The sequence below is a fragment of the Benincasa hispida genome, chromosome 8, assembly GCF_027475165.1.
Source record: "Benincasa hispida cultivar pf3 chromosome 8, pf3_genome.v1.1, whole genome shotgun sequence".
NCBI classification, from domain to species: domain Eukaryota; kingdom Viridiplantae; phylum Streptophyta; class Magnoliopsida; order Cucurbitales; family Cucurbitaceae; genus Benincasa; species Benincasa hispida.
The window spans coordinates 52,593,835-52,616,198 of NC_143485.1; the positions used below are offsets into that span (position 1 = coordinate 52,593,835).

The following is a 22,364-nucleotide window of genomic DNA, read 5'->3' on the forward strand; positions in this document are numbered from 1 at the left end:
TTAAGTGATTGCGATCATCATGTAGAGTTGCAGTGTTAAGCGAATGCGGATATTGAATGATTGCGGCTATGCAACAACGTATTCTAATGGGATCAACGCATGGTAGGTAGAATGAACGCATCAACGCATCTACTGCAAAAAAATCCAAAGCTGATGCTGACATTTCACCTAGCATCGTTGGTGGTAGAGGTTCATAAAGGACGGATGCGCCGAATGTCAGACTCAGAGCAGTCAAATAATGTTGACGGCGGTCCAAACTCTATAAATAGAAGCCGATGAGAAAAATTCCAAGTGATCCAGGGACAATCCTTGTGAACCGGGGATTTTCCCCGTGATCCAGACAAACTGCGTAAGAAGATGGCTGCGAGTTCTTTACCTTCTTCATCCATTCCGAGTGACGACTGGAGCCTTCGACCGGAGCTAGATCTCGAGAGAGTCAACTCCTCCGCCCATCCATGGCACCACTGGCAGCCTTGACGCACATCTGCTAGAAGCAAAGTTTTGCTTCCAGCCGGCCATTTCTTTTTCCTTTCTTTTCCTATATTGTATTGTATGACATTTTGAATTAAGGAATTAATACAATTTGTTTTCAATGCATTTCTTTGTTTCCTTCGACTCCATCTCCATCTTCTTTGCTTAGCATCTTTACTTTCATTGCAACGCTTAGTGAGATTGCTTGGGTATTGCATACTTAGTCATGTGGATTAGGGATATGAAACATGTAGCAACCTACCGAAAGGTGTGCGTTGTGTGAGTGTGTGAGTAACTTTATTTGCTTACTGTGAAGTTGCGGCAACACCTGTCTATAGGCTAATGCATTGCTTGTCTATGAGTAAAGTTAGCAACAACCAACTGCCCGAGAGGGTAAGTGGTTGGTCGCATTAAGCAATGTATGCATTGTTCACTAGAGATAGGAATAATCTTGCGTCAACCAAGTTCATGCGGTTACCTTGTCCTATGAGCGCATCATTCATCATTTAGGCATACTCAGGAGAGTAGTCTAAAACCCAAATCTAAGACTCGAGAGAGCGGATTGGAATGCATAGACAAGAACGGGGAACTTAGAGATAAGCTTCGTTTGTTAACCTGCATCGCATGCACCCTAGGAATAGGAATGATATTATGTGGTCGCATATTTGTGTGGATGTCATTTTGTCATCGCATAAATAGGAATAGAGGCTTATGTGTAGGCCCTGTAGACTTAGCGCATATATCGCATGCGTTCTAGCATTAGAAGCCGTAGCATTCGCATTGAGAAGTGGTTTACTATTGTATGTGGGTTGCATGATCGCATGGCTTGCGTTGACTAAGGTTTCCCTTGTGATCCCTCTTAAGTATTGCAATGAAAACATCTCCGCATTTTATCTATTTTTCCCATTCATTTATTTCATGTCAAGGTTTTCCATATCTCTATCTTTCATGCATATTCTCATTGCGTTGTCTGTTAGATAGGAGTGAGAGTAGGATTAATTTAGCAACATCACCTCCATTCTTTTATTTATACCGCCGCATGCATATTACCGCAAACATATAGTTACAAGTCCCTGTGTTCGACCTCGGATTACCCGAGAAACTTGTGTTCATGTTATACCTGGCGTGAGCGCAAGAAAACTTGTGGCAGAACGCATGGTCATCGCATACATTCATTAACGCAATATCAGTTCAATGCATGACCATCGACGCATGACTATCAATGCATATCTTAGGAACATGCATCGCATAACGCGTCCACCGGATTTTGGTTGTCGAGTAAAATTGACTTCCAATCTCTCGTCCTCAATCGTGTAGCATTTGGTAAGCAATCATGAAGCATTTGTTAAGCGATAGTATAGCATTTGGTAGGCGATCATATAGCATTTGGTTGGTGATCATATAGTATTTTGTTATTCAACGATCATGTAGCATTTTGTAAGCGATCGTGTAGCATTTGGTAAGCGATTGTATAGAATTTGGTAGGCGATCGTATAGCATTTGGTAGGCAATCATATAACATTTTGTTACTCAACGATCGTGTAGCATTTGGTAAACGATCATGTAGCATTTGCTAAGAGATCGTATAGCATTGGGTAGGCAATTGTATAGCATTGGGTAGGCGATCGTATAGCATTTATTTACTCAGCAATCGTGTAGCAGAGCTAAGCGATCATGTAGCCAAGCTCAGCGATCGTGTAACATTTGGTAAGCGATCGTATAGCATTTGGTAGACGATCGTATAGCATTGGGTAGGCGATCGTATAGCATTTTGTTACTCAGCGATCGTGTAACAGAGCTAAGCAATCGTGTAGTGAGCTCAGCGATCATGTAGCATTTGGTAAGCGATCGTATAGCATTTGGTAGGCAATCGTATAGCATTGGGTAGGCGATCGTATAGTGTTTTGTTACTCAGCGATCGTGTAGCGGAGCTCAGCGTTTGTGTAGATAATTTAAGCAATCGTATAGTATTTTGTAAACGATCATGTAGCGGAGCTCAGCGATCGTGTAGATAATTTAAGCGATCGTATTTTTACGAAATCGACAATTGAAGAACACAAAAAAGGGAATGTAGAGATAGAGAAGATCGACACACAGATATATGTGGTTCACTAACAGTGTGTTAAATACGTCCACGGGTAAAAGGAGAATAGTATTATTAGAGAGAATGTTTTCAGAAAATTACATCAAAACAATGCCTCTAGGGTTAGAGAGTTTATATAGCGCACTACTTTAAACCCTAAAGTCATAATCGTAAATAACTACAAATAAGTAAATATGCTAAATACGAATTCTGAATAGGTTTCAGGGGTGTTGCCCTCGAACCCCACCAAGGCGTACAACCCCTGGACCCCGACTCGTTGACTGGGCAGCGAGACCCCCGTACTTGGTTGTTCGAAGCGCCAACAAATAGATTCAAGGCATTTCAACAAATAGGGACAAGACCCTCAAACTATCTCCACAATGGTATGATATTGTCCACTTTGGGCATAAATCCTCATGGACTTGTTTTCACAATCTCAATTTTTTTTAATTCCCACACTATTCCCAGACATTGTTTTCCCATGCACAACCAAACATAGTCATCATTGATTCACAGTAATTTAATTTCCAGACATCCTTAATGCCTGGACATTGAGAAAACCTCAATCCAAACGGTCCCTAAATGTTTCAATTTGTTTTCTCATCTGAAAGAAAATACCTCTCTCTAACCTTTACTTTTCTCTCTAATGGTGAAATCAACGAGGAAGAAAAGGTCACATGCAATGTATGATTTTTCGGCACCTCTTCCTCTTCCAACACTATACAGCATGATTCTCTTTTCTTTCTTTCCTTTGTTTTCTTCTTTTATTTTCCTATTTTGGCATTTGATGAAGAATAAACTCAGATGGTGAACATAATGTTCAAGTACAAACACATTGTAGTGGAAGAGAGCATGGGCTCGATGGGGCCATCGGACGAGAGCGCACACTGGCACGCTTCGGATTTTTCCGTGTTTCAAGAAAATGCAAGAGAAGAAGGGCGTTGGTCTATAGCTGTTAAAAGTTTAAAGTAGGAATACATAAAAAAACAAAAATTTAATATTAGAATGTTTTGCTGTATCTGCAAAATTAAAACTTCAAAAACTTTCTGCTAAGTTTTGCAATTTCTCTAAAATTTATATATTTTAAAACTAGTACGTTTTGAATGTACTAAAAATAATAATTTAAAATTTAAAATAATGTATAAAAATGCATATTGTAAAATAAAATTCAAAATTTAAAAAAAGATTTAAATATAACTACTGAAAATTTGAAATATGAGAATCAAAATAATATATAAATTTAGGAAATTTTAAAATTTTAAATTTTAAATTAAATTAAGAAAATAAAGAAATATAAAAGGAATATAGCAAAACTAATATAGAAATGAAGGAAATATAAAACAAAACACAAATGAGAGGAAGTTATCATACTTAAGCTCTAAACCAGGTCGATGATGGCTTCGGGCACACAGGCCTACCAATTAGTCAAGTCTGATTTTCTGTTCATACTCAGAAACAAAATTTTAAAATAGAACCAAAACAAGGAGAAATTACTTTCGGTAGTTTCTCCAATTTGTCCTCATTTTCATAAACGTTTCTCAAAATTTAGAAAAATGATATGGGAACGATTATCAAATAAGTCGATTTTTTTTTTAATTGATAAATAAAAATAGAAAATAGAAAACGAAATCGTTATCGAATGAACGAAAATTTGAAAAGAAAAAGTGAACTAATAAGTCCAATAGACATCGGGTTATAAGTTAATAAGAAAGATAATTTAAAGAAAAAAATTTCTCATTGTGATTAGAAATTCAAAATTCTATAAAATAATGTAAATTATCAGCCATTTAAAAGTGGAGACAAATAAATCTGCTTAAAAAAAAATACGTATCAAAAGTGCGTTTTTATAAATTAAAATAAAAAATAATAGAAAGATAGCAAAGCAAGGGTCTGTAGATAAAGCAAAATATTCAACATTGTAATTAAACCTATTTTATTTTATAGATAAAGCAAAATATTCAAATCTTACTTTTGTATTTTTTAAGTATTTTTTTTATTTTAGCCTTTTTATATCTTACTTGTACGGTTTTCTTTTCTTTTCTTTTCCCCTCTTAATTGATGTTTTCGTGGCATTTTTTAGAAAGTTTTCATTACTTGTTTTTGCTTTAGGTACTTGCTTTTTCAATTATTTTTTAAAATTTTTTCTCTCTCGATCATCATCTTTTATCCTCTTTTGGTCATCATCTGTGCATAATTCCTTTTCCGTTATTTTATAGTTTCAGTTTTTGTTGGTTTTCCTTTTTATTTTTATTTTTTGTTCAATTAATTTTGTGGTTTTTTATTTATGTTTTGACGTGTAGACCAGATGAAATACAACTGTGATGCACATAAACATATATATAATAACTATGTTTGTCATGAAATTAAGTAATTTAAAATAATATTATTTAAAACTATATATTTATTATTTCAAGTTAGGAATATTTTCAAATGTAATAAAAAAAAACCCAAATTATTTACATCAAAATTTGAACTCAACCCAAAATGAATTAAATAAATGGAACAAAAGCCCAGCCCACAGTAGTGAAATACCAAAAATTTCCCCAACCCACATGCGGATAACTAGAGATGGCCACAGGGCAGGGCCGGAGATGTCATTCCCCATCCCCGCTTCCCATTTCGTTTCCTATTCCCGTGAAATTCCCTATGGGATTTCGCGTGAGGAATTCGCAGTGATCGGTTCTCCGCGGGGAATTTTTCCCCTACTCTTTTTTTTTTTTTTTTTTGTAAAAATTCAATTAATTTAAATCACTAATATGAGAAAATTTTAATTAAATAATTAACTTTCTCACTAAATTGTTTATTATGGTTAGTTTTACATTGACAATTTGAATCTAAAGATAAATTACTCAAAATTTGGCCTAAAAAAACTAGTTAAATTTTGGTAGAAAAAAATAAATATAAATCAAATTATTTACATATATAATCTAAATTTAAATATTCAATTTAAACATATTCATTATTTTTCCCAATAAATAATCAAATTTTAAATTTAAATGTAATATTTATATAATAATAATAATAACATAACATTAGATAACTATAATAAATAAATACGTAGAATTTACTCGGGGTGGAGATGAGGGATGAGGCGAGGGCGGGGACAGAGATGCATTCCCCATGCTCGATCCCATTTAGCTCACGAGAAATTATTTTTCCATTCCCTCCCTCATTCCCCACCTAATTGGAGAATCACCGCGGGGCCCATCCCCATGGAAAAATTGGGCATCTCTACGGATAACCCACACACTGACCGATGAATTACAATTAATCGGATATGGCTCACGCCTGCCTCTTCTTCTTCCCACGTCTTCTTCCAATGGCTTCTTTTTCATTAAACAGTGCAAGATAATAATCTATTGTCATCTATCTCTCACGGATTCCTCTTCTTCTACTGCTTCTCATTCTTTCGCTGCTTATCTTCTTCTGCTGCTGCTTCATCTTCATCATCATCTTCTTCTTCTTCTTCCTTCTGTCGCTACTGCTCAATCTACTTCTCCCGTTGCTACTGAATCTTCCACTGCTTCTCCTTCAAGGTTACAATCTATGATCAAATCAACTCTTCAAGGTTATAATCATTATCTTTTCTTTTCATTTCATCAACTCTTTCATTTAATCCTAGTTAATAAACATTATTAAACCTAATTTTATTTAAATAGATGGTAAGCAAAAAAATAAAAAGTGGTTAGAGTTGAATCATCAACAAGCAAAGGAAGCAAAGGAAAAGGAAGGAAAATAATGAAAGTTGGATCATCAATAGGTAGAGCAAAAGGAAACAAAATAAAATCGGAAGAGAAGAATAAGGTAAAATCAAAGTAGTTGTGATAAAGAATGATAGTGTCTATCACTGTCTATCACAAATAGGCAATGATAAAACCATAAAACATTGTGTTGATTATTGATTGTTGTTGATAGATAGTGTTAATGGTTTGCACTCTCTAAATATTTTTTATTATTGATAGATAGTTTTATGTCTTGTTCATTGTCTATCTCCATGCATCAATAGAACTTTAACACCAATAGATACTTGATCTGAGATAAAAAAGAGATAGAATACTATCTCTATCTATCTGAGATAGATAGGGACTGAGATGGAAAGAGATAGAATATTATCTCTGTCTATCTGAGATAGATAAAGATAGAGTTCTATCATTGTTTATCTAAGATAGACAGAGATAGAATACTATCTATATCTATCTGAGATAAGCAGTGATAGATTTCCATCATTGTCTATATGAGATAGATAGAGATAGAATATTATCTCTGTCTATCTGAGATAAACGGTAATATCAGTTTTTTGGTTTGCACTCTATATTTTTTTTGTTGTTGGTAGATAGTTTTATGTTCACTTCATTGTCTTGTTGTGCATTGATGCTTATTTAATAGATACGTGTTTATTTGAGTGTATCCATTGATAACTTTGAATTGACTATCTTTGTTTATATGAGATAGACAGTGATAGAATACTATCTCTGTCTATATGAGTGTGTTTATGTGCGAGTCTGAGGGAGAGGGTGTGTTTAATTTCTTTTCTTTTATTTTCTTTTTATTTACTCTAAATGAAACCCTAATCCCCAAAATTATATATAAGAATAATTTTTCCTTCCTTTTCTTTCTTTAAATTCCCAATTTCTCTTTTTCTCATTAAATCCCAAAATTTCTTTAAATTCTAAATCTCGCTTTAAATTAAAACCAAATAAATTCAAATCCAAATAAAATCCTATCCAATAACTCAATATCCTAAATCCTTCTAAAATCCCCTTCTAAATTAATTTAGATCTTCCCTCCACATAAAATAAATCGAATTATCTAAATAAAGTAATCCAATTTTTATTCGCATGTCAAATTAAATTTTAAATAGTAGAAAATAACAAGAAATTTAAGTGGGCTTATTGAGTTTTTGGTGAAATTAAAGGTTTAGTGGGATTTTTATAATTATGAGCAAATGATAATTTTGTAAATGAACCCATATTCCATTCTTTAGGGGTCAAAAAGGGGCAGCCGTTTTTGTGGAAGACACGCGCAGAGTGAGAGATAGGGTCGGGCGACTGTTTACGTTCGGCCGCGTGGGTTTCTCCGGTAGCGTGAAGGCAAGGCGACCGGTGTGGGTTCGCCGGTCGAGGCGTTCGGCGGTGGACGTTTGCGTCCGACGAGGCAGGGGGTTTTTTCGTCGTGGAGGCTGCGTCCCGCAGCGTTTGGTTTGGGTCGTCGGTCAGTGACGCGAGCGCGAGCAGATCCACCCGTTCTTGGGTGTTTTCGCCGTCCGTTCGTTCAACGTGGGTTTGCCGGTCGTCAGCGACAGAGGAAGCGCCGGTCTGCAGGGGTTCACCGGTCAGAGGCAGGCTGCAGAGCGCTTGACGTGGACTGCTTTTTCAGTGGGTTGTTTTGGATTTCAGAGGTGAATAAATCTTTCAGTATCAGTGGATAACTAAATTACATATTGGGGATTATTGTTGATTATGTAAATTCCTGGTTCTCAAAATAGATGTAGACTAAATTGGTTGGTTGTTTGGGTCATCTAAGTTAAGTTTAAAACTCTTCCACAATTAATTTAAAATAATTAATTAAAATTAATTTAGTCAATTATTTAAATCTTGACGTCCAATCTACCCAAACAATAATGAAAATTTTACATGATAAATCAGGTGTTACAGAGTTTAAATCAGCATTGGGGGAATGTCTTTATCAATGGGTTTTCAATTTAGCATTTTGGAAAAATCTTTTTTTTCCTTTAGTTGTTTTACCATCGGAAGAGCCTACTTTGACCAACGATTTCTGAAGTGTTGCGAAAGGTACTGTCGTGAAAAATAAATTTCTTATTATGGCTTTTACAAAAACTACTCATTCTTAAAATCACATTCAAACATGCATGCACGCCTCTCACAGCCACATTAAATATTAAGGATTTATTATTATTATTTAATTGGTAAACATCATTGATACCACCTAATGAGAGAGAGCTAATTTAAATAATGCCACTATAGGATCACATCTCTTATATTTGTACACTTTCATAAAGCACAGATTTCATCAGCTTCTCGAGAATTGGAAGGTTTTGATTTTCATCGTAACCAATATAAAAGAGGAACAAATCTTGCAATATTTTGAGAAGCTTGAATAAATGTTTCTGGAAATGGATTTGGAGAAAGGCTTTCTTGGTTCAATCTCGTCCATGCATCTGAGATCATATGGATAATGCGCTGTCGTGCGCTATCAACCGAAATCTCCGGATTTTCATTCATGTAGTATTTTATATACGACCCATCATATCCTTCTTGATTCTCGTCCTGTGAGAAAAGAGATTTTTCAGAAAATACTTTTTTAAGCATTTAGAAAGTCACTTTAAACATATCTAAATATGGGTTACCTTTGCACTTCCCAAATCGTCGCTAAGCCGTAGAATTGAAGCAGTGGAAGATACAATGCCTGGGTTGGTATCCAAAAGTTGGACAGTTTTGTTGTTTATTCCTTGGCCTAATAGAAAGAAGATATGTGCTAAAACAACATGAACTCCAGAACTAACCATTCCATTCTCTAAATATTCTTTGGCACTTGGGAAATGGTTAGAAGCAAACCATTCTGCTTCCACTAGAAATGCCTCACAAAGGCTAGCCCACTGAAAAGGAAAGAAAAATATATACTTAAGAAGATAGCATTTTAGGTTCACTTTTATAATCATTTGGGCTTTTTTTTTTTTTTTTTTTTTTTTAATTATACTTATTTTTTTATAACTTCTTTATGGTTATTTTTCATTTTTCTTAACTAAAAACTAAATTCTCAGCCAACTTCTTTATTAGAAAAAATCAAAAACTATTTTATTTTCCCAAAAAAATGGCTTAACATAAAAATACTGCTAAAAGTAGATATAAAAAACAAAGAAATCAGGGGGTAGAAAGACTAATTATAAGTTTAGTCATTTGAAAAAATCAAATGATTATCAAACGAGGTCTTAGTTTTCAATTTAAATAATACGGAAACATACCGATTTCTGTAATGAATGAATGGGGTTCCAACCATGCTTGAGAGAAAACATGTGGCTTAGTTCATTTGTGGTTTCATAAAGTTTGATAAAGCAAATTTTCATTGGGTGGGGTAAACCGTGGATAGCTGCCAAGTACCATCTGCATTATTAAATATAATTATGAGTTCACAGTTACGAAAATAATGTGGGAAATGAAAATCTCTGAATCTCAGAAAAAAGAAAAAGGCACTTTCAAGTTTCAATAACATACCTTTGAATTGCTTTTGTGAAAAGTCTAAGTTCTTCAATGGAACCATATAAATCGTAGATATCATCAATAAGATAGATAAAAGAGAGAGATTTTGAAAGCTCAACTCTTTCTTCTGAGAATTTTGGATCTGCTAAGAAGGCTAATGAACAAACATACCATTTAAGTGGTTGATCTCTACCGAACTTTATTTCTTCAGATAATCCTGTCATCTTCCACCACCTATCTCCCCATTACCACAACAAAAAATTTGTACACACACCATTACATATATGTAGAAACAAATATGCATGTACTAATTGAATGTTTGATAGAGATTTTGAATTTGTTATAATCACTTTTTTTTTTTTTTTTCATTTTCAAAATTACTTTAAAACTTGTATTTAATTATATAAGATCAATTTGGTGCATGTTAGGAAGTGATTATAGATAAGAATTTTAGATACAATTGATTTTCATACAACGAGATTAACGTAATTTTGGGTTATTATGTTCTATTTCAAAAGTGATTTTAGATTTACAAAATTATTAAAAATGAGATTTTTTTTTAAAAAAAAAATCTAAACAGATTATCATTACATAAGTAGGACAAAGTGTTGTTTTCAAATATAGAAAAATGAATTGAAACATTTACAAATATAGCAAAATTTCACAGTTTATTTGTGATAGACCACCATAGACTACTGTCTGTGTCTATCATAAAATAAATAGATACAAATAGTAGTCTATCACGGTCTATCATAATCTATTTGATATTTTGTTATTATTTGTAAATATTTTTAACAATTAGACAAATTTTAGTAAATATAAAATAAAATAAAGTTACGGAAATTTTGTGGGGGTGATTCCTTCAGTCAATCATTCCACTAAAGCACACATTCCGACTAATTGTGAAAAAATTAATTCTAAATGATTTTATACTTTTTTTCTAAAATCAATTTTACCATTTGCTCCATATCAATATTTGAAAGAAAACCTATTTTGGCCAAGTTAAAAATCACTCATAGAAATATACAAATCACGTTAATATAAAATCAAACGTTAAAGTGATTGATCTTCAATGTCGATTTTCAACCGATATTGTACCCTATAATGTCAGTTTTAAATCGACATTAAAATTCAGTTTTTGTAGAAGTGATGGTTTTAATAAGCTATTTAAAAATCTCACCTGTAAACATGTGAAAAATTAATCTATATATGGACGGTATGAAGGAAACTTACAAAAAAAGTTGAGAAATTTCACGTTGGTATAACTTCTGGACCCTATTGAAATCCAACTTTGCCAATTGTTGGAAGACAGAAATCCATTTATTATGGGTGGCTGGGAATCCAAAGTAGTTCTTGACCATCAATCTCCCCAAACTTTTATGAAAGGGATTAGCCAAAGCATCACCCACATGTTTTGCCGTACCATTGTCGGGATTCTCCATTTGTGTCTTCAAGATTTGGCCACTAAATTTCCCAATTTTCTCTAATGTTTCTTCTCCAGGAAAGCATAATTGCGAAGCTTCATATAGACTCGTTAGGCCTTCCATATCTTCACTAACTTTTTTGTTCAATTCACCCTCTTTATTCATGAAACTTCCAAACACATCTGCCCAAAAACGTTAATTTTAAATTTTATAACTTTATTTAAATAAATTTAATGTAATCTATTAGCTTAAGATTTTAACTAAGAATGATCATGTTCGAACCACTATAATGTTGTTAGGCCTGAGAAGGGAGTGTTGAATGGTATAAAAGATACAAGGTGCGTCATTGGATGCACCCAAATAAAGGATTGATATAATTAAATATATGGTAAATCTATCTACTTAAACTTTTGGGTTGATTGATAAATTAACAATAATAATAATTTGGAAAAAAAAGACATTTTTGGTCTATAGATTTCGAATCTAGTTTTTATTTAGTTATAGGTTTCAAAATATTGTACTTTTGCCCTTAGTTTTGAGTTTAGTTTTCGTTTGGTCCCTAATTCAATATTTTACATTTTTACTCTTTAGTTTTTCCTAAAACTTATTATTAATGCAACTTTTAGCTAACTAATTTAAAATAATTATGAGATGATCTTTTAATTAATTTTAATAGTGGTGAAAATTAGTGAAAACTAATTTAATCATAATTAATAAATATTAGCACCAAAAACTGAAAGTAGGTATTTAATAAAAAAAAAATTCAAGGTTAGAAGCGTAAATCTTTAAGCCTTAGGAATCAAATTCAAATGTAATTCAAAATACTTTGGTAAAAATATAACATTTTAAAATCTAAAAACCAAATAGAAGTTAAACTCAAAATTCAATAATAAAAGTGTATTACTTCAATACTTAGAGTCAAATAAAACTAGATTCGAAACTTAAATGACAAATATATATATATATATATATATATATATATATATATATTAGCAAGGTTATATATCTCCCCTTCATATACAAACAAATAAAAACTAAACATAATCTTTTAAAATAAATTTTCTGATAAATTTTAATTGAAGTATATAAAGATAGGTACAATCGAGTAGCATGTAAGTTTAGACGGGAAGAAAAATAAGATTATTAGAAATGACCTGAAAGTACAAAATAACCACGTTGTCTTAAGAGTCGAAATCGAAGAGCAACCTCATGAAGGGAACACTTAGTATCAAAACATTGAGTTGGCATTATTGTGTATTGGTATTGTAGAATTGCTTCAATCTCCTCTTTAAAGCAGTGGTCAATCCCTAAACGTTGAATTGCATCAATCATATTCAAGCTCTCCAAAGGATCACTATTATTTTTGGCTCTTTCTCTCAACAGATGCTTCACACTCTTCATTTCATTTTCATATTTAATGTCCATTTCCTCCTACACACAAATCATACCAAAACCCAAACACATTAATCCATACTTAGTCTCTGCACTTCTTAACAAATTAGTACAAATCCTTTTAACTTAAACTTATAACTACATTATTTCAAAAAACTCACTAACATAAATTGTTTTATTGAGCTAAAATTTTGATAAAAAAGGGAAACAAAAAAGGAAGATAAACATTTTGACAATACATGAACTAAAATGGACCAAATTTAGTTAAAATGAGCATAATTCAATACTATTAGTCGAAGTCAAATGTTTGATTCCTCCCTTTCACATATTGTAAAAAAAAAAAAAAAATACAAAAGTTTAAAGTATATGGAGGAATCAAAAAGTGAAGGACTAAGACAAAACTAAAATTAGTACTAGAATTTAAGCTGCATTTGACCTATGAAAATTTAGCAAAATTAGATTTTTTTTTTTTTTAAATAAATTAAAAGGAGATAATTGCCACCCTACACCACTCCACCCAAAAAAAAAGAGGAAAGAAAGAAAAACAATGATGAACAAGAACTCACGTCGAAAAGACGGAGAGAAACTCACAATTTTTAAAGATACAAAACAAAATAGATAAAAAAAATAAGGTGAAGAAAGGAAATTAGAGATGATAGAGGCATACATTTAAAGGGGAAAATTGTGAATCTGCAGGAAGAGAAGTAGGAAGGAAGGAGTAATTTAGAGGAATGGTCCATTTTTGAGGGTGAGGGATATTGATAGGCACATTATTGTTAATTGGTGGAATGTTTTGCATGGAAGCTTTTAGTTTTAGATATGGTTGGATAGAAGAAGAAGAAGAAAGATAAGGTGGAACAACTCTAACTATTAGCACTGCAGATGCTGTAGCCATGGGTGTGGATAAAGAAACACAATTCAATGGCAGATGATGGGCAACACAGGAAAATTAATGGTGGATATAATTTGTGATAGGCTCTCATTTTACCTTTCCAATTTATACTAGTTTTGTGTGATGCGACATATTCCCATATACATTTGGTTTAGTCTGAAATAATGTCTAAGGTGTGGTTTAGTCGAAATAATGTCTAAGGTGGGATATTCGAATCATTCTTTTCTTGATTGATAGTATAAATACTAATATCAGTTGAGATATTCTTATTATAAACTTTTTAGGTATATGCTTATTGGGTATTTAATGATGCTTTTGATTATGATTTAGAAATTCGATATATGGTTCAAGATATGTTTAATAAAAAAAAAAAGAAAAAAAAATTTTGTCGGTCCTTAGAATTTGGGTTAAGTTTTCATTTGGTCATTAAGATTTACAATGTTACACTTGTATTCTTGAATTTTGAGTTTAATTTTTATTTGGTCTCTAGGTTTGAAAATGTTACATTTTTATCTTTTAGAATGTTACTTTTTTATCTTTCAATCTTGAATTTCGTTTCAATTTGGTCCAACTTCAAGATTGACATTTTTTACTTTGTTTAGTTTTTATTAAATACCCCAGTTCAATCATTGGGTATTAATATTTATTATAATCAACTTTAATTGATTAATAAATTGGTTTTCACTATTTTTTATCATTATAAAAATTAATTAAAAAATCATGAAAAATTATTTTAATTTGTTAATAAAATTAACGTCAAATGTCATAGAAATCGTATAAAAAAAAAAAAAAAAAACAAAAAAAACAAAAAAAAAAAAATTGAGAGTAAAAGTGTAAAACATTGAAATCTAGAGACTAAATAAAGACTAAACTCAAAACTCATGAATACAAATGTAACATTTTGAAATCTAGAGGCCAGATAGAAATTAAACTCAAAACTCAAGAGTAAAAGTGTATTTTTGAAAAACTATTGTTCTCTCTCACCTTTTTTTTTTAAATTTTTTTTAACAATATGTGGGGTGGAGGGATTAAAACCTCTAGCCCCACGGTTGATAATAAATACATAATGTCAATTGGATTATGTTCATTTTAACAATTCTAGTCTCTCTTGTTCTCAAACAATGCATGTTTTTTACGTTGACTTTGCTTTGGCCTCAAAAGTGACTATGTTGTTCTTTTTGGTTATATGATCCTATGTTCTTATGTCTTTCTATAGAAAATAACAAGGAATTTAAGTGGGCTTATTGGATTTTTGGTGAAATTAAAGGCCTAGTGACATTCTGGTAACTATGGGCAAATGATAATCTTGTAATTAACCCATCTTCTTTATCTTTGGGGCTGGAAAAATCGTGAACTAGAGGGTGAAAAATAGAGAGGGGTAGCCGATTTCTTTGACACGGTGAGAGTGAGACAGGGTTGGCGGCAGACACACATTCGGCGAGGGAGAGAGACAGATCTGTGAACTCCGAATCCTAATTTTTCTACTTAAGTATGTTCCCTGCTAAGACTAGTGTGGTGAGTAGGTTGATGTGGAAATTAGTGTGTAATGGTAGAGAAAAGAGTGGAGATTTGAAGAAAAGAGGAAATTTGGAAGTTTAACTCTTGGGAAAAATTTGGAAAATTTGGCTAAGTATAGAATTTTGTGTGGGATACGTTGGAAGGGACCAATGCGTTGGAAGAGTGTGTTGATGATGGCATGCAACTGAAGAAGGAAAAATAGAGATGACACGTTGGAAGGCACAAGGATAGACAAGGCATGCAGTGAAAGGCAGCCCATGCATCGAGTAGTCTCGACTAGCGCCCATGCAATGCGTCGAGCAGCCTCAGCCAGACGCCCTGCCCATGCATCGAGTAGCCTAGGCCAGACGCCCTGCCAATGTGTCGAGTGGCCATGCCCATGCGTTGAGTGTCCTGCCATGCAGCCAAGCGCGCAGCCCATGCGACCGAGCGAGCGAGCGATGGCAGCCTATGTCGCACGCCCATGCCAAGCAAGCCGTGCGATGCTGCCTAGTGAGCCATGTGTCGAGGATGGATGGTCACCCTATGCGTTGGTGATGGTTAGCTCGTTGCGATGGCTAAGTTGAATTGTAATGGTAGTGAATTGACTTGCTATGCGTTGATGATAGGCTAGGCATTGAGTATGGACTATGCATTGAACATCCATGAGTTGGACGCACACAAAGGATGAGATTACCTGAGAAACGTCATCAAACCATGTGTCTTCTTGGAAGGAAAGCCTTAAGTCTTAAGAATCAGATTGGAAGTTCATGTGTTGGCTACACAGGAGGAAGACACTTAGGTTGCACTGATAAAAATGATGTATTGGTAGTGTGTGGGAGAAACACTTGGCCATGCAGCCAAGTAGGTGGTGTCAACTCTGGGGAAGGTTTGGACGTCTATAAATAGAGCCAAACGACTTCATTTTAGATCACAATTCAAAAATACCGTAAAAAGAGTAGGAAAGTTGAACAAACCTTGCGTTGGAGCCAAAATCCATGCATTGGTCATTGTATTTTAAAGAGGACGCATTGGACAGTGAAGTCTAGAAAGCAGCTTCAATTTGGGATGAGGAGTTCTCCCAATTTATTCATGCGTTTGGAGTGATTCTAAAGCCACCTGAAAGCTCTAAGAGTCTAGTTTTCAGGATAGGACTGCCGGAGGAAAAGCTCGAAGGGATCGGGCTGGCAACTGAGAAGAAGAAAGAAGGGTCAGGCTGTTAGATAAGCTTGGGCCAGTCTTGAAGATTCTGTGATTCCGGCCAAACCACAAGAATTTCTGAGCTAAAATTTTAGGGTAAGATTTCTGAGACATTTATAATATATTTGTAGAAGGAAGTATCTCAAAATAAGATTTAGAACTATGAGTAAGTTGAGCTGTAAGTTGAATCTGGATTCTAGGGGTGAAAAGGGCTACTAGAGTGAAAAGCTCCTAAACAATCAAGGTGAGTGGCTAAAACGTTTTGACTAAAACATTTGCTTAAAATGTTTGATTACAACGTGTTATAGAAAGCATGTTTTAAAGAAGATTATTCTCATGCTAGCTAGTTTTACAAAGTGATTTCCAAGTAAACCATGAGTTATGTTTTAAACGCATGTATGTATGAGAAATTGTTGAAAATCGATTTATATGTGTTAAATATACTTAGCATGCGTTAGTGGGGTTTCCATTCTCGTCCGTGGCGAGGCGGTGGTTTCGGCGTGGGTCTGTCGGCGTGGGGTTTCCATTCTCGTCCGACGACGACAGCTGTGTTCCGACGTGCAGTAGGTTGTGTCCGACGGTGAGGCTGCACATGAGTTCACCGGTCAAAGGCGGGCGACAGTGCACTCTACTTGGGCTGTTTTCAATGGGTTTTCTCGGTTTCAAAGGTAACGTCGTGTGTGGGTCTCTTGGTATCAATGGGTATCAAAATTACAGATTAGTGATTATTATTGATTATCTGTAATTGTAAATTCTTCATTGCTCATAATAAAATTGATTCAAGCTGGTTCTCAAAGTAGATGTAAACCAAATTGGTCAAACCACTATATATCTTGGTGTTCGTTTTTTATTACTTTCGATTTATTCGGTTGATTGTTTGTACATTCTGTTTGGTCATCTAAATTAGGTTCAAAATTCTCACACTTAAAAAAAAAAAAAAAAGAGAGAGAGAGAGAACCAATCATGTGCCTAGGAGACATCTCATTCGAGCAATTTGGTGGTTACTTTTGAGGCTAAAGCAAAGTCCACGTAAAATTTCAAAGAAGAGAACCAATCATGTGCTTAGGAGACAGCTCTTCTTTAGGAGGTCATTACCAGTTTAACTACTAATTGGTGCACTAAATATTCTAAGCTTTTTCTTTTTCTTTCTTTTTTTTTTAGTTAGGATGCTTCTATATTGTTTCTCCTAATTGGCAAATTTTCCTCTAGCTAGCATCACCCATGTGCTGAATCTTATCTCAATAAAGTGCTTGTGATTTTTTTTTTTTAATTACAATGAAAACTAAATTCAAAATAGGCACCAAAATGAATTTTTCAAAAAAAAAAAAAAAAAAGTATGTTCTTTATTATAAACCATGTATCTCATGTGCTTTGTATTTTTCAATATGTGTTGGTATCAAATAACGGCTCAAATGTGTTCAAATTAATGTGGACTTTGTTGGATTGTTCCCTTATGGGTTTTCTGTTTAATGATATCTTTTATTCAAAAATAAAAAACTATGTTCAACTTGAACTCTAATACTTGGGACATAATTTTAATATATATATATATATATATATTAATTTAAAGCTATGGTATCACGTAACATTAACGTTCTATTTGGTAGCCATTTAGTTTTTAGTTTTTAACTTTTGAAAATTAAGTCTATAAACATTATTTTTACTCCTAAATTTCTTACTTTTATAATCTATATGCTAAAATTTTAAAACTAAAAAAAGTAATTTTAAAAAACTTGTTTTGTAACTAAATTTCGAAATCAAAAAACAACTTTTTAAAAGACTTTTTAATTTTCAAATTTTGGCTTAGTTTTTTAAATGATTGGTAAAAAATAGATAACAAAGAAAAAATTTAGAGGTAGAAATATGGTTTATAAACTTAATTTTCAAAAATAAAAACAAAAAACAAAATGGTTACTAAATAAAACCATCTAATTATGAAATGAGGTTAAGGATACAATTAAGTTTTTGTTAACCATTTCATTTTTTGTTTTTGGTTTTTGAAAATTAAATCCATTTCTTTCCCTTTTTAATAATAATTTACATCTTTCTTAAGTATAATGGTTAAATTCTTAGCTAATTCCAAAATCAAAAACAACTTTTTAAAAGTTGTTTTTTAATTTTCAAATTTTAGCTTAGTTTTTTAAACGATTAGTAAAAAATAGATAATAAAGAAAAAAAAAAACTTAGAAGAAGAAGTAGAATTTATAAACTTAATTTTAGAAAATAAAAATAAAAAGTAAAATGATTACTAAATAAAACCAAATATAAATAAGTTTTTGTTGGCAATATTTGAATAGAAAAAGATAATTGAGAGTTTTAAAATATCAGATTTTGATAGTTTGCAATATAGTTTTGTAGAGTGACCCCACCATATGATTCCTGTTTGTTTGGAGACGCGGCTCGAAACTTAACATATCACTTCCACTTTTTTCCAACACGTGATTCTCATACCTTTTTCTTTCGGTTGGATATCTTGCACAGCATTTTCCCGACACGTGATTCTCATACCTTTTTTTCCCATCACAATATAAATATTTATAGGAGAAGAGAGAAAAAAAAAAAAAAAAAAAAAGAATTAGATGAATCTTTATTTCACATGCTCAATGATATTATAGGCATTGTTGTGTGTGAATCTGACAAAATAGGTCAAAAAAAAAATTTAAAATGAAAATAAATACAAGATAAGATAGACTTTCATTCAAGCCCAAGTGTGAGCTAGTTGGTTACCTTATCATCTAATTCATGAAATGAGTGGAAAAGATTTAACTTTAAGAAAATCAAGACCAGTTGAATTTGTTTGTAATCTAGCCCAAGGAAAAAATCTTGGGGCAAAAGATCGTAAAAGACATTGGAGAACTTCAACCAATAGTAACAAATCAATCAAAAGACAAACCCTAGAGGCTAGAACAGACAATATAATGAAAGAATACAAGACACTAGGGGCTTTATTTTTAAAAATAAAGAACCTTTAAACCTTACAAGAATATGGAATTCTAGATAAATTTTATTTTAAACTTGAAATTTTCTAATCCCACATTGAAAATTATTATCGAGTTCCTTGTTATGAATTGCTAACTTAAATATGCAAAGTAATTTTGTTATAGTCCTTTTTTTTTTTATCTTTGTAAAATTGTATGTTTGAAGAAAATAGTACTCCCATTTTTTCTTCCTGACTTTGTTCAATGAACTCCTTTGGCTGTTGCATGTAAATGGTCTCCTCAAAATATCATTCACAAAGGCAATCTTGACATCCATTTGTCATATCTCATAGTCATAATATGAGTCAATTGATAAGAATATTTAGATGGATTTTAACATGGTAACAGGTGAAAAAGTTTCTTCATAATCCACTCTCTCAATCTGGGTATAACTCTTTCCCACTAATCTAGCCTTAAAGGTTTGTACCTTCACATCTACAACTCTTTTCCTCTTGTAAATCTATTTGCCGCCTATAAGTTTTATCCCATCAAGTTGATCTACAAAATTCCACATAAAATTTAAGTGCATAGACTCTATTTCTTGATTCATGCCTTTAATCCACTCATCTTTTGTCAACATCATCCATTGCTTGTTTATAGGACAATGGATCCTCTCTGTCATCATCTAGTATGATAACTTGGGCTTCAGTTAAACTCATGTAATGTGTAGGTTGGTTCACAACCCTTCCACTACATCTTGACACTCTTAATTCTTGAGATAGATGTACCTAACTCAATGTGCCTTCATCAACACCTCTTGTTGATGTACTACCAATGTCAACAACTCTTAGCGGTTGTTCAGTAGATTCATTGAAAAATTCATTTAATACAACTTTACTTCATGGTTTAAGATCTCGCATGTGGTCTTCCCCCAAATCCTAAAGGGGTTGTTTGGGACACTGAGATGATATAGGATGTGGGGAGTTCTGATGTTTAGAGAGTTCTGATGTCTGGGGGGTTATGATCGAGTATGTTCAAGCATTGAGATGATATACGATACACAGAAGAAAAATGACGGTGAGATACAAAACAGTTTCGAAAATGGGCCCACAAACAACTAAAATCGGTGAGATAGGATAATGGGTCTCCAAACACTAAGATGATATAGGATGTAGGGATATACCATCTCATGTTAGGCCCCCAAACAGCCTTAAAGTGTCATGAACTAACTTTATGACCTTTCCAAAGTTCAAAAGGTGTTTCAGAAACACTTTTTGATGAAAGAGGTCTAAAATGTAAATTGTAGTCTATACTATGTTGGGATTGGTGTCCTAATTCTCCCGGTGGTCTCGTAGTTTGTAAACATTTTGTACACATTGTTATTAATAAAATAAATGTTATTTTATTTGCATTTACTCAAATCCAATAAAATAAGATCCGTGGTTATTTCATGTAACTTAAGCATGTATGTGAGACATACAAGTAGATCATGCCTTAAGTAATAACCTAGTATAAGGATAAATGAGGGATACCTTATCCTGGTAATACTACGGATACGGTCCACTTTATAGATATTTACAAGTGTTGTAAAGTGCTACAAATAGTATAATCCTGACCATTCATGTGGAGACGTGCGAGCATAGATGTCCTATATAAAGAGTTTATATAAGACCGGACCACAAGATGATTAGTCTCTTTATATATTGCTGTAGATAATTGAGACTTACATTTCACTAAAATAACCATAGGAGACATAACCTTAATCCTGAGTGAGTTAGGAACTCCTGCCTATGAGGGCAATCCTTTGATTAGTATGGGTGAGAATGGCTAAATTGCCAACTCAACAAGCCTACCTTTTTGGGGATTTGTCTGATTGGGGAGCTGGGAACTCAGCTACACAAGACAGAATTCACTCCTTCCCTGAAGCAGGGGTAAGTATATAAATTGCTCCCTTAAGGGCTGATTTCAGGTCTTGAACATAGTGCCACACTCTCTCTTTGGAAGAGAGGACTCAGTCATAGTAGGACTATGACTTATTGTTCATTAGAGGAATCAGTGGTACTTAAGAAGTTAGATGTAATTACGGTGAAGTTGCACTCAACCGGTGATTTCCTATGATCGCATCTTGCATTGTGTTAACACATATTCTGCACAAAAATACAAAAATCAATAGTTCTAATGTGTTGAACGCATGCGACTGCAATATTATAGAATTTATGCTTAATGGACGTAATTTAAAATATTTCATCAAAGCAATCCAACATTGTTTAAGAACTTAGCACTATGATAACGTGAATTTTTGCCCGTTATCACACCCCCAAATTTAAACAATGCTTGTCCTCAAGCATAAGTTAAAGATTCATTTAGCAAGTCCACCGCAAAGGTCTTTTCCTAGATTTCTCAAGTATACTTCATTTAAGTCCTATATACCAGAATTTTCTCAAGTCTTATTCAAGTATCTTTTCTTAAAATATTTCTAAGACCTAGGGACTGCAAGTTTAACTTTCAAAAGGACTTTACTAAATTCCGGAACATTGCATGATTTATTTCAAAGAGGAAATTTTTCACCGAGGTGTCAAATGATTTATCCTTGCATAAAAATTTTCTTTATTACTATTTTTTTCTGACCTTCGCTGATCCGAGTTTCTTGCCTTCGTTTTGGCTTGCCCCCACAGGTGTCATGTGGACATCCAACTACAAGCAATGCACTCTTTCTCAGACTAAACTCATACCGATTTGGCATTGGAGTTGCGGTCATTGATTTATGCGTTTATCCTTGTGACTTACTTTTGTTTTGGCTTGCCTCCATGGGTGTCATGCAGACATCCAAGTACGGGTAAGTGCCTTTCACAACTTAACTCTTATCAACATGGGTTTCCCATTGCGTTGACAGTGGAGTTGTTATTCTAAAAAATTTTATTTTATTATTATTATTTTTTTTTTGTAGAAATAGCAAGGTCGAAAATAAATACCTCACCCCCAAATTTAAAATGTGGCAATGTCCTCATTGCCAAAAGATTAAAATAAGTCATGCGATGGTCATAGAATGTGTTGTAAAGAAAGTTTGAAAGAAAGCTGGCAAACCCCTAACTTCAAGAAATATTTCATGAAGTGACTATCTTAAGATGAAATTGACTCTAATATATACGAAAGAAATAGAAGCATATTTTTCATCATTGAAATCATACTTGACAAAGAAACGGAATGCGGTGACTCACGAAATTTATCTATGTCAAATGATTGTGGTGATTAAAGAGGATGTGGTGATAA

General features: G+C 33.2%; 1 pseudogene across 1 annotated transcript; it reads right to left on the reverse strand.

Annotated features, from left to right (window-relative positions):
* Positions 1-8,445: 8,445 nt before the first annotated feature.
* Positions 8,446-13,562, reverse strand: LOC120082664 ((3S,6E)-nerolidol synthase 1-like; annotated as a pseudogene). Its single transcript, XR_016531120.1, has 7 exons — positions 13,255-13,562; positions 12,350-12,626; positions 11,005-11,377; positions 9,787-10,005; positions 9,537-9,675; positions 8,922-9,170; positions 8,446-8,841 (listed from the first exon to the last, which is right to left on the reverse strand). The product of XR_016531120.1 is annotated as a (3S,6E)-nerolidol synthase 1-like (transcript).
* Between the last annotated feature and the right edge of the window lie 8,802 nt (positions 13,563-22,364).